The 24074-nt window shown below is 45.4% G+C and overlaps 1 protein-coding gene across 1 annotated transcript in view; it reads left to right on the forward strand.

The window, feature by feature from the left end:
* The first annotated feature begins 1139 nt into the window (after nucleotides 1-1139).
* The window catches only part of LYPD6 (LY6/PLAUR domain containing 6), a 130325-nt gene continuing 107390 nt past the window's right edge, over nucleotides 1140-24074 (forward strand). The window contains exon 1 of the mRNA XM_007522237.3: nucleotides 1140-1228. The gene's annotated coding sequence lies outside the window, so the exon portion shown is untranslated. The remainder of the gene's footprint in view (nucleotides 1229-24074) is intronic.

Here is a 24074-nt window from a genome sequence, read left to right on the forward strand (position 1 = left end):
TAATTATTTATTATTATTTTTATTTATTTATTGGATAGACCGCCAGAAATAAAGAAGGGGGAGCTAGAGAGGGAGACAGAGACACATCTGCATCACGCCTTACCACTCACTCACAAAGCTTTCCCCCTGTAGGTAGGAGTTGGGGGCTTGAACCCAGGTCCTTGCACAATGTAACGTGGGCGCTCAATCAGGTGCATCACCACCCAGTCTCCTACCATCTGTATCTATGTATATATCTATGTATCTCCCCCTCCCAATTTTTTCCAGGGTCCTGCCTTCACCTCCTTTCTAGTTCACCTCTATATACACCCATGCCTACTTCCTAATGTCTTTCCTTTTTCCCCCTCTTCTCTCTCGGATAAGGGAAACCGCACGCCTGCCTTCCTCTGGTAAACTCAGCTCCTTCTGAACGTTCCCAGGAACAGCTCCCAACGCAACAGCCAGAATCCTCCAGGCTCCACTCGCCAGGCGACACCCCGGGCGGGCCCAGGGCGCCCTGGGCGCAGCTCCTATGGGCTGGAGTTTGCAGACGCGGAGCTGAGCTCCCGGAGCCTAGGACCCCGCGTGCAAACCCCCCGCGTGCAAGACCCCGCGTGCAAACACCCGCGTGCAAGCCCCCCGCGTGCAAGCCCCCGCGTGCAAGCCCCCGCGTGCAAGCCCCCCGCGTGCAAGCCCCCCCGCATGCAAGCCCCCCCGCGTGCAGGCCCCCCGCGTGCAAACCCCCGCGTACAAGCCCCCCGCGTGCAAGCCCCCCCCGCGTGCAGGCCCCCCGCGTGCAAACCCCCCGCGTGCAAGACCCCCCCGCGTGCAAGACCCCGCGTGCAAACTCCCCCGCGTGCAAGACCCCCCCGCGTGCGAGCCCCCCCGCGTGCAAGCCCCCCCGGAGTGCAAGCCACCCGCGCGCGCCCCGGGAGGCTCGACCCCGCCCACCTTTACCTCCGGGCGCTGATTGGCCCCGCGGCCCGCGAGGCCGGGCTGCAGGGCGGCACAGCTGAGACTGCCGGCCGCGGCGGGTGCGGCGCGAGTGGGAGTGGCGCCCCCAGCGGCCCCCGCCTGCCGCGCTCCTCCCTCCGCGCTCTCCGGGCTCCGGCCGCGCTCCGCTCCGGCGGGGCTGCGCAGTGCACTCGCTCTCCGCGGCCGGGCGTGCGGGCGGGCGTGCGGGCGCCGCAGTGCTCGTGGGATGGGGCGGCGCGCTGCCGCTGGCGGCCGGAATCCGCGTGCAGCCCCGGTGAGTAGAGGCGGGCTCCCCCGGGAGCACAAAAGGCGGCGGGGCTGCAGCGGCGCGGGGCCCGGGCCCAGCAGGGAGCGGGCGGAGTCCTCGCAACTCAGGCTCCGGGGTCTGAACGCGTGGCGCTGCGGGGCCCGGGGGGGGGGTGCGCGCGTGCAGTGCGGGGAATGTCAAGCGCTTCCAAGTTCCAAGCCCTAGCGGTGGTGCTCCCCAAAGAGAAATGAATTCAGCACCGTCCTGCAGGCTGGAGAGCCACCACTCGGGACTCCGGCAGGAGGGAGCCGTCGGCGCCCCACGTGTTGCTGGGGTGCGGGTGCGGGTGGGGGTGGGGGTGGGCAAGGCTGGGGGTGCGGGGCCCCGCGGCGCCCACCCGGAGCTGCAGCTCTGGGATGAGGAACAGGGTGGGTGGAGGGCTCCTCTGGCCAGTGGGAAAAGGCGACTGGTGTTCTGACCACCCACCCTGGCGGGAGGCGAGGGGGACAATCCACCCACGGAGCCTGGGCTTCACCTGGGCTTGACCAGAGTACCTAGCTGACTCTCTGCTGTTGGTTTGGCTAAAGAGTGCAGGTAGTTTTCGGTCTGTCTGTCCATCCGACACTCTTGGACCCACCCCCACCCCCACCCCTTCAAAGTCTCCCCAGCTCTTTGCTGTCGCCCTTAGGATCAAGATCAATATTACTCCAGAGAGTTCAAAACTTAGTATTTGAACGTGACTGACTGCATCTGACCATGGCCCCTGATACCTTAAGGGCACAATCAGAAACCATTTTTTAGGAGACTGCAAAGATTTGCTTTAATGGGAGGGGCTGGCGGGGGGACACAGGGGGCTGAGGAGCAAGGTGTAGATATTTGGTAGAGGTTGACTTTTTGGTCAAATAGTATTGACCTCGGAAAGAAAGGATGAAAGAGAAAGAAAGAATGGGTGGATGTTAAGCTTCGCATTCTGGTAACCTACCCAAGGCGTGACCTCCAACATTCAGTTTTCCTTGTGTGAAGCCAGGGAGTCTGCATTCTCCAGGAGGGGGAAGCATATTTCTTGTTAAATTGACTTAAGGTGACATACTCCATTCAGCTCTACACTGGCCAGCCATTGCAGATATCACAGTATTATTAGAGAAGTTCCTTCAAGCCATTCCATTTTCTTTCCAGGGTCAGCAACTAGAGATAGTTGGTGAGGATTTCAGGTCTGCAGTGTTATTTCTCTGGGAGACCATAAGGACTGCTACTGTACATGTGCTCACGTGTACCAACTTTGCAAAAGAGATTTGTGCAATCATCTGTGAAATGGTTGAATGTACTTTTTATGTTCAGCCCATTTAAATGTAAAACCTCTTATCTGTTTTCAATTTTAGTTTCCACCTTGACCAAAGGCAGCAAACAGGCTGAAAAAGGACTTGAGACGCTCCCTTGTTTAAACAAAAGTTTTGCAGAACTCTGAGTCCTGAGAGCACACAATAAGCTTTCTGAGGCTGCTAAGACTTGTCAATTGGTTCTTTGGGTTAAAAAAATATTCAAAATACATTCAGCCCTCTCCCCCAGGTAGATTTAATTCATGGGTTTATGCTTTGAAGCTGTTGATAATTTTTATTTTTTAAAGATGAATGTTGATAGCACAGAATGCATACATGAGAAGTTTTATAGCAAATAATGCCAAGTTAAAAAAAAACACATAGCAAGTACTGCACAGTTTGCATAGTACTTTGAGACCTCCTTATAAAGTGTCTGGAGGAAGGGGTTATTTTATCACCGTCATTTTATAGGGAGAACAGCTGAGACTCAGAGCAAGTGACTTTTCCAAGACCGAGAGCAGAGTTCAAGTCAAGTATCTCCCTAGTTCCTTCCTTATCGTTTTCCCTCTGTCCCTCTCCCCATTTCTTCTTTTGAGCTGGACTGCATCCATTTTGTTTTCCTGTATGTGATCTCTGTACGTCTTTTGCCTGTTTGGCTCACAACTTTGGAAAGATTAAGTACAGGTTCCAAAAGGCTTTTCTCTCTGCTAAATATTACTTAGCTCCCAGTAAGGTGTGGGCAGATGACTGAAGAGAAAGGCTAATGGTGGCTTTAAGGAAAAAAAACATAGCAAGTACTGCACAGTTTGCATAGTACTTTGAGACCTTTAAGGAAGTATCCTTTTCCAAGTAGTGTATTAGTTTTAGGAGCATCCCGTGAGTACCCATTCATTGGGGAAACTGACGATCCTTCCTAGCCGACTGAATCCACATGGATCCCAGTCACTTTCAAAGCCAGCCACAAGCAGCTCCTGACAGCTTTCAACCAGACACTGTTGACTGGCTACGGAAGAAGGGCAAACGCTAGAAGAAGAAGGAGCGAGTTAAGTGTATAAGTCAGCAGGAGACTGCAGGAAAACCAAGTGGCCAGTAGATCTTTGGAAAAAAATGTGTATCCTCCACTTAAAATATACACTTTTCTTAACTTTTTAGGCAACTATAATGGAATTTTAATAAATGAATATTTCATTAGTTTTGTTACTTTTAATGATATTTATTTTAATCAGAGAAAAGGGATACAGAGGGAAAGACAAAGATCAGAGCACTGCTCACCTCTGTTTTATGGTGGTGCTGGGGATTGAACTTGGGACCTCAGAGCTTCAGGCATGAAATTCTTTTGCATAACCATTTTGCTATCTCCCAAGCCTATTATTATTTACATTGACAAAACAGATGACTTAAACCCAGAACCATTCTGAACAAAAGCCCCAACTTATCCAAAGTCCTGAAATCTTCATTACCCTTCAAACAAAATGTAGAAGACATTGAGTTAAGAGTCATCTTGCTTTTCCTTGCATGACTAGTAACAAGAAGCTTACAGATAGCTGCCCATCTGATTATTTATTTAAAAACTCATCACTTGCAGACCTTTTCTCGGGGAAAAAATCATCGCTCTCAATAGCTCTTTGTGATGCTGCATACTTTTTTTAAAGATTAATCGGATTAATTTTGCTTGCATTAATGTAGGTGGGCATTGAATTTGGTACTAATACATCCTGGCTACGTATGCCGATGCAGGACTCAGATTCAAGCTTTGTAGTTACTCACTGGGACTGCAGAAGGGCTTCTCTGTGGTTTAGCTTTTACTCGTGCAAAGTGTGGATGAGAATGGCAGCTACTTTACACGTTTTCTCAGCTTATCCGTGCATCAGGATTTAGCGGGCTACTGCTCTGTGCAGACTCCTTGCCAAGGAAGTTTGCAGTCAGCTATTAAAGTATGGAGCACAGACACGAATACTGCTGAATGCTGGTGTCCATTAGCTGTCAGTATCATACATTTATTGAGGAAATGTACTGAATCCTTAGGCAGAGTAACATGTACTAGAATATATAATGTTGAAACATATGTGCATCGAAACATGTGTATCGATTTCAGTTTAGTTCAGTTAAACACATGGGAGAGGGGACGCCAAAGAAAGACATTGGGTGTACAGTCAGCGCCGTGTCAGACTTTCAGTCAGTTCTCTAAAAAAGGAATTTAATACAGACATGTTAAGGCAGAAAAAAAATCAAAGAAAGGGAGTCGCCTGGTAGCGCAGCGTGTTAAGCGCAGGTGGTGCAAAGAGTAAGGACCAGGCGGGCATAAGGATCCTGGTTCCAGCCTCCAATTCCCCATCTGCAGGGGAGTCATTTCACAGGTGGTGAAGCAGGTCTGCAGGTGTCTCTCTTTCTCTCTCCCTCTCTGTCTTCTCCTCCTCTCTCCATTTTTCTCTGTCCTACCCAACAACGACGACATCAATAACAACAATAAAACAACAAGGGCAACAAAAGGGAATGAATGAATAAATAAAAGAAATACATTTAAAAAAATCAGAGTTACACATAGGAAAGTGGATTACCTACCCCGTGAGAACCCAAATGTGATTAAAAAAAAAAAAATGAAGGTCTTGCATGCATGCTTCTTGAAATGTTAAATACATAACAAAAAAAAAAAAAAAAGAAAGAAAAGGAAGAATGCTTGCTGAGAGGCATTGGAAGAATCCAGGAAAGACACTGAGCTCGCGAAGGGTGGCAGGCCCCAGGCACACTAAAAGTGAGATAGCTAAAACCAAACTTACAGAATTCCTTGCAGTGGATTCTCCAGACAGTAATGGAAGCTTATTAAATACTGTGAATTGAGAATTGTGGAAGCATTTGGTTTCCACTGCGCCAGATCCTCAGAGATAAACAGAAAGCATAGTGCAGATGAGCTTGTCGCTTCTGCTTTCGGCAAGTAATAGTCGTGTAGCAGGCTTTCTCAAGCAGTAAACACACGGAAGGCATCACATCAGGAGACAGAGAGTTCTCAAGATATTCCCGATGCAGTCAGCCGACCAGATACTCAGTCACTAAGATTAGATGGGTGGGTCTGGTGGTAGCACACCCAGTAAAGTACACAGGGGGAGGCTTCACAGGTGGCAGAGCAGTGCTGTTAAGTATCTTTTCTTCTCTCTCTCTCTCTCTCCCTCTGTTTCTCACCCTTTACCAAAAATAAATAAAATAAAATAAAGAGAAAAAGAAAAGAACATGGCTTCTGGGAATGGTGGAGCCATGCAGACACTGAGCCCCAGTGACAACCCTGGTGATGGCAATGAATAAATAAATAAATAAATGTGAAATAAAAAGTTAGAGAATCATCACCCAAGTGTACTGAAGAGCCTTTAGTATGTGACTGTTTCCTGCGGCAGTGAGTGATCACCTTGGGGCAGCCCTTTCAGGAGGAGGGGTTCAGGAAAGTTTCTAGAGCAATCAAATTAGATTCTTGTCCACAGGGGTCACTGGGAGCTCAGTATTCTGAGTAAACACAGAATACATCAAATCTGACTTATTTTGCAGAGTGAGAGCATAACGTGTTAGAATTAAAGGAGAAAAAAAAATGCCTGTGCTAAACATTGCAGAAGATGTGATAGTTATTTATTTTGGCTAGAGACAGGGAAGTAGAGAGGAGAGAGAAGAGAAAGAGCAAGACACTTACCGCACTGCCACAGTGAAATTCCTTCCCTGCAGATAGGGACTTAGGTCCTTGCTTAACTTAGGTCCTTGCTTATAACTAGTGTGTGACACACACACACACACACACACACACACACACACACACACACACACACACACACACACCCCTAGTCCCTATCCATTCCCGAAACAGACACTTCTGTTTGGCTAAGTAGACTATAATGGGAAGTAGTTTGGGGATGGTTTCATTTCAGTTTCTATAAATGTTTACAGTTGGTGTGTGGCACTTATGGTTAAGTAAAAGCTGAACCAATAATATTGAACCGTGGGATTATTGTCGACAACCAAAATGGGACAGCGTAGCTGGATAGCTGGATAGTGTTCTCCCAGCTCGCTAAAGAAAAACGTGCCACCAATGTAAGGTCCATTCTGTCTTCTTAGGAAGAAGGAGGGCTGGAGAGGTGGGAGAGACAGCTCACTGGGAAGGGTGCTTGCCTCGCTTTTACCTGTGACCCAGGTTTGAGCCTGGCTCCCACCTCACTTGGGGAAGCTGCAGTGCCTGTTGTCTTTCCTTCTTTCTGTCTCTGTCTCTTTCTCTTTTCATTCATTCGCTCATTCATTCATTCATTCATTCATTCATTCCCTCCTCTTTTTTTTTGTGGTGGTAAGTAGTCACTTGGGCTTCTCCACAGCAGGATGACTTTTTTTAGAGAGAAAGAGATAAAGGTAGGAAGAGAGAGAGAAAGTGAGTGAGAGAGAGAGAGAGAGAGAGAGAGAGAGAGAGAGAGAGAGAGAGAGATCCCCATAGCACTAAGCTTTTCTTTGTGGTCAAGGCAGGGCTTGAGCCTGGCTCATGCCCGATTATAAAACAAGTAAACTCAGTGAGCTCGTTTGCTCGGCTTGCTCTTCTCTTGCTATCTGAAAAACTTGACATCAGTGAATCCTGATAAAGATAAATCAATCAATATTTTGAAAAGAAAGAAATGGGACATAAGACTGTGTCACAAAGATACCATTTAAAATGCATCCGCGAGCGAGCAAACCTCAGTCTTCTCTCCCTGCTTATGTACAAAGAACTGCATTCACAGCATGAACAGTGACAGCTCTCAGGGGACTACCAACTATTTTATTACCTTCCTTTATGCACATTTTTATTTACTAACACGTGAACGAGAGGGTGAAAGAGCCAAAGCATCATTCTGGCACATGCGGTGTTGGGAATTGGACTTGAGACCTCCTGCACTCAAGTCCATTTTCGATTTTTCTCAGTCCACCAGCAAGGGAGGTCATAGTTGCGGTTAGTTCCCCTAATAAGTCACCAAGTTGACATATTTACCCATGTCAGTTAGCTACAAGCGAAGAGCTAGACAGACACTAGCAGTCAGATTCTCATGTACACAGTTCCAAATAAAGTGAACTTGGATTGTTTTCTTTGAAAAGGGCCAGTAGCTTGCTTACCTGGGAGGGAGTGTGTTTTGCCTTGTACATGCGCCAAGTTTGAGCCCAGGAGCCACACTGAAGTGTCATGGCACTGGGTGTGTGGGGCAGGGGAGCGCCTATATTGTGATGTCTCTTCTCCTCTCTCACTTTCTCTCTCTCTTTCTCTCAGAAGTAAAAAGATGAAATTGTTCTGGGAGTGGTAAAAATCATACAAGGAATTTTAGACAAAGTGCAACAAGTCTTCACTTAACATCATCAATAGATTCCAGGAAACTAAGCCAGTGACATACAGCGGGTTCTCAAAACACAGTGTTTTGTTCAATGTCAGCTGACCTTGTCACTTTTTTTTTCTAATCAACTTTATAATGAAACGATATTGAACAAAATGATATTTGGCAAGACTTGCTGTAACAAAGGCTGGGTTTTTTTTTTAATTTTTTCCTTCTCATCCTACTCTTTCTCTCTTGTGAAGAGGATGCAAACTAAATTTCAAAGTCAGTCAAAAACATTTAGGTGTGAACTTGAATGACTTCATCATTACCTGCTGTGCACAACAAGAGTATTGAATATGAACTCACATTGTTCGATAGTAGCCATAGATGTAAGAAGTCTTAAATTTGGGATTATCCCCCTATCTCTATCATTTTTTGAAATAATAATTGCTTTTTAAAGATTGTATTTATTTATTTATTTATTTATTTATGAGAAAGATAGGAGGAGAGAGAAAGAACCAGACATCTCTCTGGCACATGTGCTGCCGGGGATCGAACTCAGGACCTCTTGCTTTAGAGTCCAAAACTTTATCACTGCGCCACCTCCCGGACCATGAAGTAATCTTTGTTATTTGAATTATCAAACAAGTATCTTTAAGTATACCAGATGAATGAATAACAACTGTTATTCATATAATAACAACAATCAATGCATTTTTTTAGGACTTTGCATAAACATTTTAAAAATTGTCTATTTCTTCCTTGGCAGTCAGGAGACATAAGATCACATTGTTCTCACTTCATTTTTCCTTTATTTTTCTCTTTCAGTGTCACAGAGTCCAATGAATTAGCAAGTGTGCACACTGTTTCTATCTCAAATCATCTAGAAATGACTAGTCCTTTTGGGCCAGTAAAGCAATTTCAGATAATGCATATGTTTCTGGCACTTAGAACAAAAGCATTTATTACTCTCATTGTTTGTATGAAATTAGATATATATTTTTGTAGTTGTTGCTGGGGCTTTAGCTCTCTGGGTGGACCTTTTCAGAGAGAGAGAAAAAGAAAGTGTTTAACGGTTATATAAAAGACTTTCAGGCCTAAGGCTCCAAGGCCTGAAAGAGAAGAAGGAAGGGGAGGAAAGACAGAAGGAAAGAGGAAAGACCTCACAGCACCAAACTTGCCCTCTGTGTTTTGAGGGTCAGGCCTGAACCCAGGCTGCCTGCATGGAAAAGCAGGTACTTTCCCCAGGGAGCTACCTCACTGGCCTGGCCCTGTGTGACTTTCCGGAGCAGGTCTCTACATGCTTGTGAGCGGCTGTATTACTCCCCAGTGGTAGTGAAGCAGAGCAGTGACAGTGATCTAGGGGTCAGCCATGTGTACTTTCTGGTTCATCAGATGCCAGCTGTGTGCCTTTGGGCCAGTGTTTTGTTTTGTTTTCAGTTTCCTCTAGTTTCATTGGTTATCATTAGCTAGGTAACCTTTAGCAAGTCAGTTGTTCAATGTCTTGGTATCTTCAGCTATAAAACTAAAGTTCAATATATGAGAGCTGAGCAGTGCTCTGGTACAAAAAATAAATAAATCTTTGACTGGGGAGGTAGCATAGTGCTTATGCAAAAATATTTTCATATGAGCCTGAAGGCACCAAAGGTCCCAGGTTCAATCCTTCAGCACCACCATAAGACAGAGCCAAGCAGTGCTCTTAAAAAAAAAGAAAAAAATTAAAACCAAATAAACAAGACTAATGGCCATATATGCTAAACTTGAAATTTCCAGATAAGCAGGACCTAACATATGTAACTTTTTTTTTAAATCATTTTATTGGCACGGGAAAGGGAAAAGGTATAATGGTTTACAAAGTACAGTTGTTAACACATCATATTTAATTTTTTGACATTCAAAACTCAATGCTGCTCTAACAAGATTACTTTGAGCAGCAGCTGAAAGTGGGCATAATGTTAGTATTTAAACCAAACTAAGAGTTGCTAACTTGTTAAAGCATGAGAGCTGTAATAATTAATTTAATGGATGAACACTTTCTCTCTGGAATTTGTTTTTTCTTGGCTTTATACATCTCTTGACTTTATTATCCATGCAGAATGCTTTGAACTCCTTAGAAACTTTCTATCTCGAAGAGAAAAATAAATCTGCTTTCAAGTCTTATAAAAATATATGACTGACTGCTGAAAAATACTGACTTCCACTGAGGTAATATCCTCCATTTACGTAGTGCTTTTCCGTGTAGGATTAAAGGAAGAGTGTCCGAAGTATGCGATTTTCCTTTCATGTGTAAGTTTACGGAAGAATTTCCTTTTCCGGAATCCTCTGAATTCGCATTCCTAGTTACCCAGCACGGTGAATTCACAGCAGCTTCTTCAGTGGATAGCTCTGATGCTTGGGCAGACGTGTCCTTGGCCAGGAACATCTCTCCACTCCTCATTTTCCAGTTGATGATCTCTTTTCTTTCTCAAGGCCTGACTCAAATGCAGTTTTCCCAAAGAAGCCTTTGTTGTCTGATTTCACTGTCGATTTTACGCTTTTACTTCACTTGGACTTTGTTAGTGGCATATCTTTGTATACATTTTAGTTTCTTACTTGCATGATATTTATTTACTTATTTATTATTTACAAGGGCACTGATCAGTTCTGACTTCTGGTGGTATGGAGGACTGAACCTGGGACTTTGGAGCCTCAGGCATGAGCGTCTTTTTGCGTAACTGTTGTGCTATCTACCCCTGCCCCATGAGCTTATTTCTTTTGCAGGCTAGTGAGAGGATATTGCTTAGCACAGAGTAAATTTTGGTTTGTCTGCTGGTTAGAAATAACAGTTTCTAGGGAGTTGGGCGGTAGCGCAGAGGGTTAAGCACACGTGGTGCCAAGCGCAGGGACTGGCTCAAGTGTCCCGGTTCGAGCCCCCGGCTCCCCACCTGCAGGGGAGTCGCTTCACAGGTGGTGAAGCAGGTCTGCAGGTGTCTGTCTTTCTCTCCCACTCTCTGTCTTCCCCTCCTCTCTCCATTTCTCTCTGTCCTATCCAACAACAACAATAATAACTACAACAATAATAAAACAACAAGGGCAGCAAAAGGGAGTAAATATATAAGCAAATAATGAGAAGAAAAAAGAAAATACAGTTTCTGTAGAGAAAAAGCCAGAGAAGTCAGTGAGGGGAGGTGTCACAAAAGGTGTGCTTAGATGGAAGGGCAATCCCTTTCATCTCCACAGGGCTGGCTTTTTCATTCTTCTGTTTTAGAGAGAGGGAGAGAGAGAGGGAGAGGGAGAGACTCCACACTTCTCTACCATCTGTGCGGCCCCCTGCGGTAGCATCTATGCTGTTCCTCTGTACTCAGCACTGGGGCTAGATCCCACGGCCTCACTCATGAGGAGTTACTGCCAGAGCCCCAAAGCTGGTGTTTTGTTTTGTTTTATTTTTTTTCCATTTGTTTTGTCACTTGGGTTCTTGCTGGTTATTTTCCCCAATAGTTCTCTCTCTCTCTCTCTCTCTCTCTCTCCCTCCCTCCCTCCTCTAGCTGTAGATGAGATACAGGGAGAATGAGAAGAGAGAGACAGAGCGACACCATCACACCTCTCTACTACTCTTGAAGCTTCCCCCCTTCAGGCACTTGCAGGTGGGGGCTGTGGGCTAAAGCCTGGGTCCTCTCGCCTAGTGATGTGTGTGTTTTACCCCGTGAGCCACCTGCTGGCCCCAGGCTGGTGATTTCTAACACGTGCATTTTACCACCACTTGGTCCCTATAAACAGTGAGAAGATTTGATCTACTAGTCTGTGGGAGCCAATGGTGTTATTTGTCTTTTGCAATCTTAGATTGGAGCCTCAGCCAGCTGACTCAAACTGTTGTTTTAAGGAGCACCGAGTGGGGTGAGATGTGGCTGGATCAGCAGTAACTACACCCAGTTCTGAGAAACAACTCAGCACTCATCTTCTCCTCCTGCCTCTGTTGTTATTCTTTGGTACGAGTAAACCAGAAGAGTGAGAAGCAAGTCTCTTTTTTTATTTTTATATTTATTTATTTATTTCCTTTTGTCGCGCTTGTTGTTTTATTGTTGTAGTTATTACTGTTGTTATTGATGTCGTTGTTGTTGGATAGGACAGAGAGAAATGGAGAGAGGAGGGGAAGGCAGAGAGGGGGAGAGAAAGACAGACACCTGCAGACCTGCTTCAACACCTGTGAAGCGACTCCCCTGCAGGTGGGGAGCCGGGGGCTCGAACTGGGATCCTTATGCCGGTCCTTGTGCTTGGCGCCACGTGCGCTTAACCCACTGTGCTACCGCCCAACTCCCAGCAAATCTCTTTTTAAGATGTGTTTATATTCACTAACACTAACATGAAAGACAGAGGATAGCCAGAGAATCAGTCTGGCACATGGGGTAGTAGGGATTAAATTTAGGGCCTCACTTCTTTTTAAAAGAAATCCCCCTCCCATTTATTTATTTACTTATTTTGGATAGAGACAGAGAGAAACAGTGAGCGAATGGGGAGCTAGGGAGGGAGACACCTGCAGCACTGTTTCACTGCTTGTGAAGCTTCTCCCCTGCAGGTGGTGACTGGGGGCTTGAACTCTGGCACTTACACACTGTAATATGTGTGCTCAACCAGGTGCACTATGGCCCAGCTCAAACTTGATGGTTTTAAAAAAAAATTATTTTATTTTATCTTATTAGAGATTTAATATTGATCTACAAAATTATAAGATCATAAAGGTATAATTCCACACCGTTTCCACCACCAGAGTTCTGTATCCCGATCCCCGTGCATTGGAAACTGTAGTAGTTATCCCAAAGTCCCAGATATGGGCCTGACTATATCTACATTTAAAAAAATTTTTTTTCTTTATTATCGTTATTTATTGGATAGAGACAGCCAGAAGTTGAGAGGGAAAGGGGTGATAGAGAGGGAGAGAGACAGAGAGACACCTGCAGCCCTGCTTCACCACTCGCAAAGATTTTCCCCCTGCAGGTGGGGATTGGAGTCTCAAACCTGGGTCCTAGCACATTGTAACATGTGTGTTCAACCAGGTGTGCCACCGCCCAGCCCCTGCTTTTTTTTCTTTTTTGCTAATGTCTTTTCTTATGGTCCTGCCTTAACTCCTCCCTCTCACCCCATGCCACCCCCTTTTTATTGCCTTCCGGGTTATTTGTGCTGGGGCTTGGCACCTGCATTACAGATCTGCTGCTGCTGGAAGCCATTTTTCCATTTTTGGGGGGATAGAACAGAGAGAAATCAAGAGAGGAGAGAAAGATAGAGAGGGAGAGAGAAAGACAGACACCTGCAGACCTGCTTCACCACTTGTGAAGCGACTCCCTTGCAGGTGGGGAGCCTGGGGCTGGAACCGGGATCCTTATGCCGGTCCTTGAGCTTGGTGCCATGTGCGCTTAACCTGCTGTGCTACCGCCCGACTCCCTCACCAATTACTACCTCTAAGGGCCTTTTCTTCTTTTCTCTCAAGCAAACAAACAGTGCCTGACTTCCTCTGGTGTTTTCCAGGTGCACTTCTTTTTCTTTGCTGGTGTAAGAACAAGGTTCCTGGTTAAATACATATATCAGGTCCTGGTAGAATGGGGGTTCAGAGCCCTCTTGTTATCTTCCCCTATCATTTATCCCTCTGGGAATATGGCCCAAAATTCATTTTGGGGTGCGGAAGGTGGGAGTTCTGGCTTCTATGATTGCTTCTCTGCTGGACATGGGTGTTGGTAGGTCAACGCGTACCTCCAACCTGTTTCTTTTGTTCCCTTGTGGGGTAGGGCTCTGGAGAGGTGAGGTTCTGGGATATTGATGAAGTCATCTGCTCAGGGAAGTCACGGTGGAATCATAGTAGCATCTGTAATTCGGTGGCTGAAAGACAGTAAGATGAAAAACAAGACAAAATGGTTAGTGAACAGGAACCAAAAAGTAGGAGTAGAGCAGATAAAAATAGGGACCTTAAGGTGGAAAGAAGCTAGGAAGTCTATTTTAGGTGTGTTTGTAGGGCCCAGGTCTCTAGTAATTTTTGCTTGAGCTAGGTAGCTAATGTGGGGGTAGACTGAAAATACTGTCTGGGAAGATGGTGTCAGATTTGAGAATAGAAATAAGAAGCAGGATTAGGGCAGAGAGTAGCTCCCAAACTTGCAGAAAATATGTAAATGCAATGAACTGTTTATCACAATAATCTACCCTGGGGCCCATATCTATTCATATTTAGCACAGGAACCTGTCCAGCCTCCAAGTCCCTGTCAGTCTGAGCTTACAGTCCGTGGTCACAGCTGGGAACATTCTAGGCTGCATTCATTTCAGGACCACTTTTCCTCAAGTGACAGAGTAGGCTGACCCAGCCTCCCTTCGACTCCGCCTCGAACCGGACAGGACAGAGAGAAATGGAGAGAGGAGGGGAAGACAGAGGGGGAGAGAAAGACACCTGCAGACCTGCTTCACCGCCTGTGAAGCGACTCCCCTGCAAGTGGGGAGCCAGAGGCTCGAACCGGGATCCTTACGCCGGTCCTTGTGCTTGGTGCCACGTGCGCTTAACCCGCTGCGCTACTGCCTGACTCCCTATCTCTCTCTTTCTTTCTTTTTTTGTTTTCAGGTTTATGGCTGGAGCTCGGTGCCTGCACTGCAAATCCACTGCTCCTGGCAGCTTTTTTTTTTTCTTCATTTTTTATTGGATAAGACAGGGAAATTGAGAGAAGGGGAAGAGAAAGAGGGGCCAGGTGGTGGTGCAGCTGGTTAAGTGCTCACATTACAATGCTCAAGGACGCAGGTTCAAGCCCCTGGGAGGGGGATGCGGGGCTACAGGTGTCTCTCTGTCTCTTTCCCTCTCTATCCCTTCTCCTCTCTCAAATTTCTCTCTGTTTCTATCCAATAATAAATAAGTAAAAAGAGTAAAAAAAAAAAAAAAAAGGTGGGGGAGAGAAAAATAGACACTTGCAGACCTGCTTTACCACCCTGCAGCTGGGGACCTGGGGGCTCAAACTGGAATCCTTGTGCTGTTCCTTGCACTGTGGTTCAACTTGGTAACTGAAAGACAGTCCATATCATATAATAGCATAAGTTTGCACAGAAAGGCACGGTCTCCAAGGGTACATTCTTCTTGTCTTAGGACCTTTCTGGAAGGGACCTTTGCTAGGCATAGCACATTCAAGAAATGTAGGGGGGCTGTACCTCATAGAAGACATTGCAGGCAAGTGGGTAAACTCATTTCCTGTCGTTTCTGGGCTGTTCTGACAGTGCCAGAGGTTCTCAGATCTTTATAAAAGCGGCATGTACTGTATAGGGTTGTATGTGGGAAATGGGAAGCAAAAGAGTGCAGAAAAGAAGAAACTAAAGGTCATAAAATAAGGAAAGGCCCACCTGCTTAATAATCAATTTAAAGGGGTCGGGCAGTGGTGCAGCGGGTTAAGCGCACGTGGCGCAAAGCGCAAGGACCGGCATAAGGATCCCGGTTCGAGCCCCCCGGCTCCCCACCTGCAGGGGAGTCGCTTCACAGGCGGTGAAGCAGGTCTGCAGGTGTCTGTCTTTCTCTCCCCCTCTCTGTCTTCCCCTCCTCTCTCCATTTCTCTCTGTCCTATCCAACAACGAACAACATCAACAATGGCAATAATAATAACCACAATGAGGCTACAACAACAAGGGCAAACAAAAAGGGGGGGAAATGGCCTCCAGGAGCGGTGGATTCATGGTGCAGGCACTGAGCCCAGCAATAACCCTGGAGGAAAAAAAAATAATCATTGTAAAAATAATTTCTGATCCTACCTGATTCCCAGTCTTACCTCAGGGATCTCCAAAACAAAGACACACGTTGGAGGCAACCCTAAAAGTGTATCTGCTTTACATTGTACTTTCCCAGCAACGGCTGCTAAAAGCCACTCTGTTGATAAACCATTGTCTCCACTACAGATCCTAAGGGATCACTGTTTACAAGGCTTCCTAGGGGGTCAGGCGGTAGCGCAGCAGGTTAAGCGCACGTGGCGCAAAGACCCGTGTAAGGATCTCGGTTCGAGCCCCCAGCTCCCCACCTGCAGGGGAGTCACTTCACAGGCGGTGAGGCAGGTCTGCAGGTGTCTGTCTTTCTCTCTCCCTCTCTGTCTTCCCCTCCTCTCTCCATTTCTCTCTGTCCTATCCAACAACAATGACAACAATAATAGTAACAACACCGATAAACAACAAGGGCAACAAAAGGGGAGAAAAATGGCCTCCAGGAGCCGTGGATTCATGGTGCAGGCACTGAGAGCCCCAGCAATAACCCTGGAGGCAAAAAAAGGGGGGCTTCCTGAAGGAGGAAGAATACATTGGTGAGTGAGTGAGTCCTGGCCGGCTAACAGTCTCACACTAATAAAACAGGGCAGCAAAAGTCAAAGGAAATTGAAGTGTGTAAGGGGACAGTAAAGTTTGGGTGCAAAAGACGGACGTTGGTATCTTTGTTCATTGTCCACCTAAACTTTAAACTTTAAACTTTCACCCTGCTGTTTGCTGAATTGTCAACCACCAGTAAATGACCAGATTTTGGTCAAGCCTTGTTCACCTGAGAGTCTGTTTCCACATTTGTGAAGTGATTGTACAAGTTCAGCACTTCTAGGGCAGGATCTGAAAGAAAGGAAGGAAGAAAGGAAGAAAAAAAAAGAAAGAAAGAAAGGAAGGAAGGAAGGAAAGAAGGAAGGAAAGAAGGAAAGAAGAGATTCAAACCCCCAGTCCCACCTGCAGGAGGAGAGCTTCACCAAGGGTGACGCAGTGCTGCGGGTGTGTCCATCTCTCTTCCTCTCTAGTTTCCATTTCCCCTCCGTTTCTGGCTGTCTCTATCCAATAAATAAAGATAATAATAGAGAAGAAAAGAGAGAAATCATCTGGGGCTGGGGAGACAGCATAAAAGCTCTCCAGAAGATTTTCATGCCTGAGGCACCAGCGATCCCTAGTTCAGTCTTCAGCTTTACCATAAGCCAGAGTTGAGCAATGCTCTGGGTGAAAAAAAAAAAAAATGTCTGGAAGGATAGCATCATGTTTATGCAAAAACATTGGGTTGCCTGAGGCTCTGAGGTCCCAGGTTCAGTCCCCTGCACTACTGTAAACCAGAGCTGAGCACGCTCTGGTTAAAAAAAAAAAGTCTGCTTGTCAAATGTGTCTGGCAGGTGGTGGATTGCATAGTATTTTTAACTGCAGGGCTTTTCAGAAACGTTAATAACCGAACACTCAGTCTAAATAGCTGAAGGAAGGTGTGCTGTTCAGGGCCAGCCTCCATTCCAGAAGGTAGAATTCCTTCTGCAGACACTTCGGGAGGTCCTGTGGTCTGAGCACTAAAAGACTGGACTAGCAGATGCCTGAGGTTCTCAAAGTTTTAATTTCTATGAATCTCCAAGGAGATAACTCATCTCTTTCCTTTTTTTTTTTTTTTTGTTTCTTTTGTGCAGCTAGTCCCTTACCTCTTATCTAGATGATAAGATATGAGATAAGATCTGATGATGAGATCTGGTACTGTTTATAAAGGTTTTGATTATATATATATATATTTATATATATCCAGTTAGACGCCTATGCTCATAGCTACATTATGCACAGTAGCCAAAGGGTGGAAGCAACCTAAATGCCCATCGACTGGTGACTGGATAAAGAGATTATGGGATATATGATCCACGGAATAAATAGTACTTTGCAATAAAAAAAGATAATATTGTGTCCTTGAGACAAAATGGATGGAACTGGAGGTGGAATACTTAGTGAAATAAGTAAAGAGGTGAAAGACAGCTACATGTGTGAGATCTGGAGACCTGAAACCCATGAACTTGAGAGAAAAAAATAAAAACAGCAGCAGCAAACACACTCTCTCTAAAACTGTGAGAAGCATGGTGGTTGTGGTTGGGAGGATGGGGGGGCACAGAATTTTGGCAGTGAGCACTTTATAGAACTGCATGTACCCTGTAGTCCTATCTTATAAACCTCTGCTAGTAATAAATTTAAAAAATATGGTTTGGAGGAAAAAAAAATGCCATTCAGATCTTCCACCTTCTGCACCCCATAATGATCCTGGGTCCATGTTCGGAGAAGGATAAAGAATAGGAAAGCTGGAATGAGAGGAAATGGAATACATAACTCAGGTGGTGGGAAATGTTTGGAATTGTACCCTTTTATGTATGGTCTTGTCGATATTTGTATTTTATAAATAAAGAAAAAAATTTAGAAAAAGAAAATCCCTGTATAGTGGGGCAGGGTGGCGGCTCACTTGGTTGAGTGCACATGTTACAACATACAATGGCCGAGGTTCAAACCCCCAGTCCCACCTGCAGGAGGAGAGCTTCACCAGGAGTGAAGCAGTGCTGCGGGTGTGTCGTCTCTCTTCCTCTCTAGTTTCCATTTCCCCTCTGTTTCAGGCTGTCTCTATCCAATAAATAAAGATAATAATGGAGAAAAAGAGAAAAAAAAAGTAATGAAAGAATACTGCTCAGCTCTGGTTTATGGTGGTGCTGGGGATTGATCCTGGGACTTGAGACCCTCAGGCATGAAAGGCTTTTTAAAATTATTTTTATTATCTTTATTTATTGGATAGAGACAGCCAGAAATCAAGAGGGAAGGGGGTGATAGAGAGGGAGAGACACAGAGAGACACCTGTAGCCCTGCTTTACCACTCATGAAGATTTCCCCCTGTAGGTGGAACCCGGGTCCTTGCGCATTGTAACATGTGCACTCAACCAAGTGCACCACCACCTGGACCCGGGCATAAAAGGTTTTTTTGGTAGAGCCATTATGATATCTGTGTGGCCCTAATTCTTTCTTCTTCTTCTTTTTAATCGATAAGAGATTAAAAATAAAAGAGAGAGAGAGCGACCAGAGAACTTCCCCACCATTTATCCAGTGTGGAGAACCAAGTCCAGGGCCTCATGCACACAAGTCAAACAAGTCAAAACAAGTCACCTCCCTTGTTTTCAATCTCAAGTTGCAATTGGGAGTTTGTTTAACAGTCATTGAACATTTTCCCCAAGTGATAAAAGATGTGTTCGAATGTTGGTTTATTTCTGAAGTCTTCTGGTGGGTCCTCACTTGCTTGAGTTGTCCTGGTGAGGATTCCAAACCATACCGGACACCAGTTTTTGAATCCAATTCTCACCTTTCATACGTTTAGACATCTAGATAGTTCCTTAATTCATCACTAACCTCAAGCCCTGGTGGAGAGGAGGTGCTTGTGGATGTTCAATGAGCAGAAATCCCCCTTCCTCAAACACTGTTTGCTGAGAGCAGGTGACTGGATGGGCAGTACTTCCTGTAATCACCACCATTGTTGCACCTGTCTTGTGACCATCACCTGGCACACAGCACTATTTTACTTTAGCAATGAAAAGTGAGTCTTTTACAACCCACAGGGGCTGTGAATTAGTGTCTGGTGTTTATTTTTTTTCTATTTTTGAAGACACCAGACAACATATCAAGAATTCTTAGACATCTTTGTGCTCTATGACCTGATGTGCCCTGGCGAGAGCATTGGACTCTCAAGCACAAGGTCCTGAATTCAGCCTCAGGCATTGCATGTGCCAGAGTGATGCTCTGCTTCTCTCCCTCCTTTACCTTTGTGAGGCCAGGCAGTGGTACATCTGGTAGAGTTACAGTGTGCAGGGATCCTGATTCAAGTTATGGATTTCTTCTGTCTCTATCCAACAAACAAGTCAAAAACTGTGCAGATTTCACAAAACAGACATTTGTGGGAACTGACTTGAAGCAGATCAGTGAACATTGCAAAGGGATGGAATGCTTTCTAGTAGGACTGGGTGTTCCATGTGGGTCTGAATCTTTGGGTCCTGAACCCACTAGGCAGGCTTGGCTTTGCTTAGGCGTGTTGCAGCGTTCCCCTCTTTGGAAAGCTTAGTCATTTCATGGATGAAGGCATTTCATAAAAGTCTCTGCATAACCTTTAAGTCAGCTCAGGTGAAAGAGAGTTTAATTTGCATTTGGTCCTTACTTGATAGCTGGTAATTTTTAGGCAACTCTCTGGCAGTAGAGAAAAGATGGAATCTTTCCATCATTTTGCAAACTTTTTGACTAAGTCTCTCTCTTGTTCAAGATGAGTTATTTGGGAGATGACGGTATGTATACACCGGTCTCCATTCAGAATAAGAGGAAAGGAAGCATTCTTACCTTTATGATTCTCTGGTAATGGCTAGTTCCTTATCTGTAGCCTCACTTAGCAAAGTAGGGGTGAGTTAAGCACCTGCCCACGATCATCTTCAGCCCAGATAGACAGTGAAGAGCAAATGACTTGTTGGAAGCCTTGGCATTGAAATTAATTTTCTTTTTTTTTTTTTTAAGGTTAGACAGATAGGAGGAGAGAGAAAGAGAGAGAGAGAGAGAGAGAGAGAGAGAGAGGACACCAGACATCACTGTGTGCTGCTGGGGATTGAACTCAGGACCTCTTGCTTTATCCAGTGTGCCACTTCCCGGACCACTGAAATTACTTTTCTTTGCTCTGATTTTACCTATGAAACGGCAGTGTTGAGATTCTCTTTTCGCTTCTGTCTCAGGCAGGTATTTGTGTCGTTTTTTTTTTTTTTTTTGGCAGCACATAAAAAACTGTCTCTTTATTGGTGATTTTGAGAATTGTTGGTACTTGAGTAGAGATTATGAGCTTAAGATTAAATCACTTTGAAATCTCTTAAAAATAGTTACAGATTTTAATATTGCTTCAGCACTGTCTGCACTTAATATGTTGAACAACTTGAGTGACCGAATGTTTCACACTTGCCAATACAAACAAGGTATTAATAAGACAAGTAGCTTTTCTCTTTCCTTTTTTTTTTTAAACCAGGTCTTATGCAGAATATAGAAAGGAACTATAAGATGTGGCAGCTGCCCTTATAGAACTGGGAATTAACTTCTCTATCTCTTTCTTTAAATATCTGAACACCAGTAGGACTGAGCAGTGGGGTACCAGGTGGGGTGCACACATTAGCATGTGCAAGAACTCAGATTCAAGCCCTAGTCCCCACCTGCAGGTAGGGAAATCTCATGAATGGTGAAGCAGTGCTGCAGATGTCTCCCTTTCTCTGTCTTCTCCACTCTATTTCTCTCTATCTCTATCAGAAAAAGAAAGAAGAAGGATAAGAGAGGCAGCTGGGAACAGTGAAGTGACAGTGCAGCCATCAAGCCCTAGTGGTAACTCTAATGGTAAAATAAATGTAAAGACCTACCTAAAGATAATCTGGTGCTAATCACTGTTGTAGGGTGGGAAATTAATTGTAAATGAAACCGGTCAAAAACCCTGTGGATAAAGCAGTGACTAAGACTCACAGACTGCGTTATATAGCTTGCATTAATGAGGGGTGGAGAGAGAAAATAAAGGAATGAGGAAACGACTCAATATGCTGTGTTGTGCTAAGTGCTATGAAGAAGTTGAAGTTGAGAAGAGAGAAAGAGAGAGAGAGAGAGGAAGTGCTGAAAGTGGGGAGAGATGGTTGATATTAAACAAGGTGAGCATAGAAAGCCCACCCCACCATAAAGGTGCCATTCCAGCACCTGGACCAGGTGAGGGAGAGAGTCGGGGTGGGAGGGGTCTTCCAGACAGGAATCTGTCGGTCCTGTGGTGATGTCATGCCCTGCTGGCTTCCAGAATACCAAGGAGACCAGTGGAGCGAGTGGAGGAAGCCGGGGAAAACAGAAGATGTTGGGGGTAGATCGTGCTGCTTCTAGAGATTATAGCAGAGATTATTCCTTCCTCCCTCCCAACTCTTTCCTTCCTCTCCTCTCCTCTCCTCTCCTCTCCCTTTTTTCCTTCATCCTTTCCCCCTTAGCTTTTTCCTTCCATCCATCCATCCATCCACCCACCCACCCATCCATCCACCCATCCATCCATCCATCCATCCATCCATCCATCCATCCATCCATCCATCCATCTATCATCTCTTTCCACCTGAGTGAATTGGGAAGCCATGTGAAGAATGTGCACCTGCGGAATGGCCTGATTAAATATGTGTTTTAAGGGGCCAAGTGGTATCTCACTTAGTAGATCACACACATATCACCATGTTTGATGACCTGGGTTCAAGCCCCTGGCTCCCATCTGCAGGGGAAAGCTTCATGGGTGATGACACAGTACTGCAGGTATCTCTCTCTCTCTCTTTCTCTCTCTCTCTGTCTTTTACCCTCTATAAAAATGAAAAGAGGGAGGAGTCGGGTGGTAGCGCAGCGGGTTAAGTGCACATGGCGCAAAGCGTAAGGACTGACGTAAAGATCCCGGTTCGAGCCCCCGGCTCCCCACCTGCAGGGGAGTCGCTTACAGGCGGTGAAGCAGGTCTGCAGGTGTCTGTCTTTCTCTCCCCCTCTCTGTCTGCCCCTCCTCTCTCCATATCTCGCTGTCCTACCCAATAACAATGACATCAATAATAACTAAAATAATAAAACAACAAGGGCAACAAAAGGGAATAAATAAATAAATATTTTTAAAAAGAGGGGGTGAAGAAAGAAAGAATGAAAGCAAGAAAGCAAGGAGGAAGAAGTGAACAAACATTCCACTAGAGGCCATGGAGCCATGCAGGCACCAGTAATCACCCCTGTGGGGGAAAAACAAAACATAGGTGATTTTCAAAATCACTAACAGGTTGGGGGAAATAGCACAGCAGTAACCCATAAAACTTGTATGCAAGAGGTTCCAAGTTCAGTTCCCAGTACAACTAATAGCGAGAGCGGAGTGGTGCTCTGTCTGGTAAATAACTATACAAGCACATTTTAAGAAGTTCACTAGTGATTGTGAGAATGAACACTAGGAGAGAGGGCGAATTTAGATGGAGGCTGTTGTGATAGATCAGTTGCTGACTTAGATCTGGGTGGCTACAGTGGAGAAGGTGGAGAGGGCATGCCTTTGTTTATTTGGAAAGACGGGAGGTGGAAACGGGGCTGACTGAAAGGCAGGACGTGAGGCATCTGTGAGAAAGTAAAATCAAAGATGATTCCAAGATTTGGATCCTGGTAACTAGACAGCAGGGTTGTCATTTGTGGGATGGGAAGGGCGAGCAAGGAGGAGCCTGTGTAGCAGAGGACCCAGTCAGCTAGCATCACACCTCCATGGAGGTGCTTAGCAGCCTTCTGAATAGACTTATGGAGACAGGCCACTGAGAATGGGATGGGGAGATCTGGGGAGATGTCTGGGCTAGAGGCACGACAATGGGAGCCTCACTGTCTCTGTAAAAGCCGTGACGAGGGAAGATGCAGGAGCAGGTCAGACCTACGCATCAGAGCAGAGTGAGGAAAGTGAAAATAGCCTTTTATTATTTGCTGTCATGAAGAGAGATTTGGGAATCTGTAGCTGGGAGAGATAAGGCAGTTTGTTTGTTTTTAAATTTACTTATTTATTTATTTCCTTTTGTTGCCCTTGTTTTATTGTTGAAGTTATTATTATTGTTGTTATTGATGTCGTTGCTGTTGGATAGGACAGAGAGAAATGGAGAGAGGAGGGGGAAGACAGAGAGGGGGAGAGAAAGACAGACACCTGCAGACCTGATTCACCACCCGTGAAGTGATTCCCCTGCAGGTGGGGAGCCAGGGCTTGAACCGGGATTCTTTTTCCGGTCCTTGCGCTTTGCGCCACATGCACTTAAGCTATTGGGCTACTGCCCGACTCTCGAGATAAGGCAATTTTTAAGGCAAGTGTGAGACTGGGAATATTCTTTGCAAGCAGGTAATTTTTCGAGAGGAAGAGATAATAAGAGATACAATGTTAGACACACTGCAGTCCCATAGTTGAGAGATCATGCCCAGATCAGAGTAGAATTCTCTCACATGAGCAGCCTGGAGAATTGTCAGAACATTAGAAATGCATCTACCCTATGACCTGGCAGTTCCTCTCCTGGGGATATATCCTCAGGAAACAAACACAATCAAAGAGATCTATGTACACCTATGTTCATAGCAGCACAATTCATAATATCTCCCAAATTGGAATCAACTCAGGTGTCCAACAACAGATGAGTGACTTAGAAAGTCGTGGCATATATACACAATGGAGTACTACTCAGCTGTTAAGAATGATGAAATAGGGAGTCGGGCAGTAGCACAGCAGATTAAGTGCACATGGCGCAAAGCCCAAGGACTGGTGTAAGGATCCCAGTTCGAGCCCCTGGCTCCCCACCTTCAGGGGAGTCACTTCACAGGGGGTGAAGCAGGTCTGCAGGTGTCTTTCTCTCCCCCTTTCTGTCTCCCCCTTCTCTCTCCATTTCTCTCTGGCCTATCCGACAGCGACAACATCGGTAACAACAACAACTACAGCAACAACAACAAAAAGACAGCAAGGGCAACAAA

The sequence above is a fragment of the Erinaceus europaeus genome, chromosome 18 (assembly GCF_950295315.1).
Source record: "Erinaceus europaeus chromosome 18, mEriEur2.1, whole genome shotgun sequence".
NCBI lineage: Eukaryota > Metazoa > Chordata > Mammalia > Eulipotyphla > Erinaceidae > Erinaceus > Erinaceus europaeus.